We start from the raw sequence: 5,704 nt of genomic DNA, 5'->3' as shown, positions 1-5,704 counted from the left end.
GTAGATGTGGGGGTGGGGTGTCTGCCTTTTCACATTGGGTGGCCCCAGGGGTGCATGAGTCAAGGTCTGCTGCGGGAGGAGGGGTGACGAGGGGGTGGGTGCTTATAGGCCTGGAGCTGGAGGGGGTCAGAGGGATGAGTTATGTTATGAGAACAGGGTGATACAAAGGATGCCACCTTGGTGTAACCCCGCTGAAGATAACAATGTCTTAAGGAGTTAAAAGTCAAGCTCGGGGTTGATGTAACGGTCAAAACTGAAATGAAATACCGAGGGAAGAGAAGATTGCTGCTCTTCTTCATGCTTTGACAGCGGTGTCACTGACACTGAACTTAAGTCACAAATTCCCTGTAGGGGACAACTTCTGCAAGTACAACAAAACAAACACTGACAGGACAGAGAAGACACATGACGTGTAAATCCCTGCAGTAACATCACGTTCCTTCCTTCTAATTTAGCATGTGTAGATATGTGCGTGACAGACACAATGTCTTCTTTGAGTGTTTACCCTGCAAATGTTTGTGTGCATCACTCGAAAGATCTAAGATCCTGTTACTGTATAAGGCTGTATGTTTGATTGCGTTACAAAGTGAGTGTTTTCCCAGCAGGCTTCAATAACTGACACCAAGAACACGCTGCCACAGAATCTAGTTCTGCCACTGTCTGTCTGTCTGTGTCACTATCTCGAAGGCAAATCCTCATCATAATAGACAGCTGATGACGGTACATGAAAGCGGCCGTTTATTTTTCATAAGGAGCTTGGACAGACGCCAGGCAAAACACAAAACAATTTACAGGCTGAATTGTTATAACAGAAATCATCCAATTCAGTGGGCACACAAAACCTATTCACTCAGGGACAGACCTGTCTGCTTTTGTCTAGTTGGTAGAGTGGCTACATGTGCTCCAACATCTCAGGGCATGCAAATGTCAGAAAGAAACTCTTCGGTGATGAAAAGGAAGTGCATATCAGCGGCGGCACAAAACAAAATCTTCATGTTTTTTCACCAGCTATTTTCACCTTCGCTCGCTGATGTGATTGCGTGTGTACAAGTGAGCTAGCTGCTGATTGCCTGGGAGGCTGGTACAATGATACAGGAAGCCAGCACTTAACTTGGGGAGGATGCAGTATACGTGTCTACAGTCAATTTATATGAGTTATGTTCTGTCCTTGTTCACTCCGAAAGCTGAAAGATGAAAACTTTCATGATTTGAGAAATCTTTGTTTTAGAAAAGACATTGTACGAGACAATGAGGCCGCAGCAGCAGCAGGATGGAAGGTCCAGAGGGGTTGTTGGAGTTTAGCGACCTTCAGTTTGCTGATGTGTGTGTTTTCCTGGTGATGACTTCGTCTGCATCATGCACAGTGCAGCTGACTCTGATTAGACAACTTGAGCAAAAAAACAATCCGAATTCTCATTTTTTCCTGCAGTAAATAGAAACATTCAAAAAGTACATTTACTCACAGTATGCTTACATCAGTTGAGCTGACGATGACTGGTGTCTTTTTTCAGAACAGGCATATCACAGTGTATGAACCTGCTTCAAGAAAAAGTGCATTGTTTTTTAAGAGTGCTTCATCTTTTTTGGGCTCTTTTAGTTGATAGTCTCAAGTTTTCAGAATGGTATCACCACTGTTTCCATCTTTCAGAGCAACTATTGGATGGAGACTTGCCATCTGTACAAAAATGAAAATCCAGTTTGTGGGAGAAGATCGGCTGGATACCGAATGTTGCCGGTGCGTTTTGTTCCGCAGTTCTTCAGATCGTATGGCCTCATCCTCCTCGCTCAAGAGCTGTCAGACTGACATCATCATCATTTATTGTGTTGGGAAACATCTTTTAGTTATTGCTCACGGTGATCTAAAAAAAAACAACAAAAAAAACTTTGTCACAGAACTGTGTTGCTGAGGCGCTTCATCCCAGAACTCTGTCGGCAGGGGGAAAAAAAATCCAAAAAATGCCACGGGGAATAGAATTTTTTACTGAGTCAATAAATCAAATTAGAAGTAGGTTCACTTTCTCGTTGACTTTGTGACACTCAGATTTCTATTTGAAACCACTAGAGTCGCCCCCTGCTGGCTGTGGTGCAACACACTTTCCATCAGCTTCTCTAGTGTGAGAATGGTGATCTTTTGCTCACACTCTCATGTGATGTAGGTCTGGACAACAATCTCTCCTACTGTTAAATGAACTCCACAGGCTTCTTACTTCTAATTTAACTCTGCTGAACAGCACAGCTTGGCTCCAGGGGATGTTGAAAGATGATGGAGCACAAGGATAAAGCAACCGCTGACGTGTATGATTTATTAGGCAGCAAATCACACAGATATATCAAGAATAACTTGTCTGGCTCCTCACCAAGGTGGCATGCTATGTTGTTTTATAATGTCACCTACAAGCTTTATTGCCTTATTCCCACCATGCAAACGGTTTGAGTTGAAGGTTTTTTATTTTATTTTTGCAATGCTTCTGAAACGAGAGAAACCGTCTCAAGGTGGCTATCTTGTTCAACACTCCTCCAAAAAGCCTCATAGATCTGCTTCATGAGTATTCAACGTCTTGCGGATGAGGCTGGGAAATATCCACAGATGGATTCTCTCAGTGTCGCTCCGAGCAATGAAACGCAGATGTTACACATGTTAATGGGGAAAACAGTTTTTCCCCCGGTGAGCCATGTATGAGATTTACGTGAGATATTTGGAGCGTTACCTTCTCGGTCAGTGTTTGGATTTCGGCTGTGTGTGTGGTCATTCCAGCCAATCCGCAGCAGGGTCTCGCTGCCTTTTTTTACTGAACGTAGACTCTCGGCGCTGAAGCAGTTAGTGGGCTTTTTTTTTCTCCCTTCCAAATTGGATTTATTTATTTCAAGATGAGTTGATGACAAAGTGAATAGTGACATGGAAGAGTGGGTTTCCATTTAATGCGCTCACTTATTGTCTTCATCCCAGCTGGGACATAAGGCTGCATTCCTGCATAAAGAAGTCCATATTCACTCTCTAAGATTTACGATGTCGAGTCAGACTATGTTGTGTGTGTTTTTGCTTAGTGAACAACAAATACAAGTGTATTCTTATTATCATTACATTCTGGGGCAAAGCTGCGTTTTGGAGAAAAGTACATTCACAATAAGATCTCAACAGAATGCAACTTAAATCTAGAAGCACATCGCAGATGTTTACCTCCGCAATGTGTCCCTGTCATGATGACCCCGACCTTTGACCACCAACTTCATCCTTGAGTCCCAGTGGACGTTTATGCCAAATTTGAAGAAACTCCCTCAGGGCAATGTGAGGAAACATCATCAATTTGTAAAGTCACACAAAGCATCATAGAAACCCTTCAAAATCCATTAGACGACAAATGCAGTTTTTAGGAGGCACTTTACACTGACGAACCGTCTGGATATAGTTGTTTGTTATTTTTTGCAATAGTTTATGACCAGCGCTCTTCCCATGGGTCGACTGAAGCTGGCTCTCTGTCTCAGTTGTGGAAAATGAACAAAATATAAGTGTTTTTGATTTATTCTAACATTGCAACCATCAGAAAAACAACAACAAAAAAGTAAGCACAACCAGATGGGTTGCCCTCTGTCTTCAATTGTTGTCTAATGGATTCTAGCAGTGTTTCTGTGTGAAATTGCTACACGTTTTCGAAAAGTTTCGAAAAGTTTCCCACGTGCTGTCGTTTTAAAGAGGCTGTTTACCGAATAAGCCTGCGTTTTTTTCCTATTTTCATGCGTTGAGTTCTCAGGTCCACTGTGGTAAAGGGCCACTGCACTGCAATGACTGTGCACAAGAAGGGAAAAAGAGACAGCCTAATAATAAAAAATAATCCATGGCAACATGTTTCTGCAGGAAGGCTTAGAGGCTGTGTAACAAAATAGCAGCATAGGAAATTAAAGCTAAATAAATAGGTTGCCTTCTAATTCCTGACTTGCCCCTGCAGGGTTTGTATGCAGTGATGGTAATTGAGCTGATCAGTGTTGGAAAATACAGCAACACATAAAAAGATTTACAGCTGCACATAACTATTACACTTAACCAACATTTTTACCTCTGGCCTCCAGCGAATAAAGAAACATCACAGGCTGCATTCAAGTGCAACATGAACAAAATATATTTACCTTTAATGTGCTTCCTGTAATGTCATTCTACTGCAGTGTTCCTGTAAAAAGCTAACTACACGTAGCTTGCCGAGGGACAGGAAATTTGAGAAGCCATAACCAAACCAATAAGGCCGACTGATGATTATTCAGCACTCGGGCAGCTGTCAGTGATATGTAGTCAAACACTCCCTGTGGCTTTGAACCTGAGCAGAGCTTTTGTGGGAGGAGATACAGCTGTGTGTGTGTGTGCGTGTGCGTGTGTGTGTGTGTGTGTGTGTGTGTGTGTGTGTGTGTGTGTGTGTGTGTGTGTACCTGGCAGTACAGCTATAAACTTCCACTCAATTACCACCTGAAATGATCCAGAATAGCCCAGCTTACATTTAACAAACTCAGGTGACATGTGTGTGTGTGTGTGTGTGTGTGTGTGTGTGTGTGTGTGTGTGTGTGTGTGTGTGTGTGTGTGTGTGTGTGTGTGTGTGTGTGTGATTTGATAACCCTATGTTGACCTCTATATCAGGGACTCATATTCTAATAGTTGCTGTCATGGCCACTAATTATTATTTCACACACTGTTACACAACACCTTTCGTTGGCTCGAAGGAACAAACTGTGCTGGCAATGACGCTCATACTTTATACAGGCATTCAGCAGCTTCCCTGTGACACACACACACGCACCTGCACACACACACGCACACACACACACACACACACACGCGCGCGCACAGATCACTGCATGTTTTCTGTGATATTTAAGGGTGAGCAACACTGAGGATGTTAATACTAAAACCAGTGGCCAAAGTAGAAAAGCCCAAGTTGAAAATCCTGCATTTTGAGGGGAAAACCCACTTGCTAACACACTCAACAGCACTTCATTACTGCACAAAGCCAGCAGATGGCGTCATTTTACTGCACCACAGGTGATGTGTTCAATATGCACTGCAGACAATGTTTAAATACTCATCCACAGCAGAGACAGCACAGCCTGACTGCAGCTTTTTTGACTGTTACAGAAATTTCTGCAGTAGATGCCTCAAATATTCATACATGCATTCATTTATTTGTTTCTTTTTTCAGAGGTGCTCCACTGAGGAATAACAGAGAGAACTTTGAGGTCACAGCTCCCTCTTCTGACTCATGAGCACATGCACTCACGCCAGTGCAAAAATAAATTCAGACATATGCGCTTTTTAGGGTAGCATTTGAATGTCTGTTATACGGAGCACATCAAATTAAAAATATTAAAAGGGATAAGAGTCAAGGACATCAAATCGGAATAAGCGCCTTTGCATTATTCTTTTATTCTACACACATGCAAGTTCTGCTAAAACATGTTTTAAACATCTTTAGAACGTCGCTGGTGCGTGAACGTGTAGATGAGTGAAACTCAGGGATTCTTGAATGAATAATAAATATGAATCTCAACCTCACCACAGACCAAAAACTCAAACTTAAGGCACTTTGTCATACTTACTAAGGCTTTCCCTCCACTCTAAATTCTTGCCTTGTGTGGTGTGTCGCATTGGACAAAAGCATCCGCCAAATGAAATGTGGAAATCGTAGTAAAAAAAAAAAAATTACATCCATCCTTTACATCAGCT

This window comes from Aulostomus chinensis, chromosome 16 (genome assembly GCF_037954235.1).
Source record: "Aulostomus chinensis isolate RoL2024-O1b breed Wild chromosome 16, RoL_Achi_v1.0, whole genome shotgun sequence".
NCBI classification, from domain to species: Eukaryota; Metazoa; Chordata; class Actinopteri; order Syngnathiformes; family Aulostomidae; genus Aulostomus; species Aulostomus chinensis.
The sequence above is the reverse complement of the archived record's forward strand: the minus strand, read 5'-3'. Positions refer to the sequence as shown.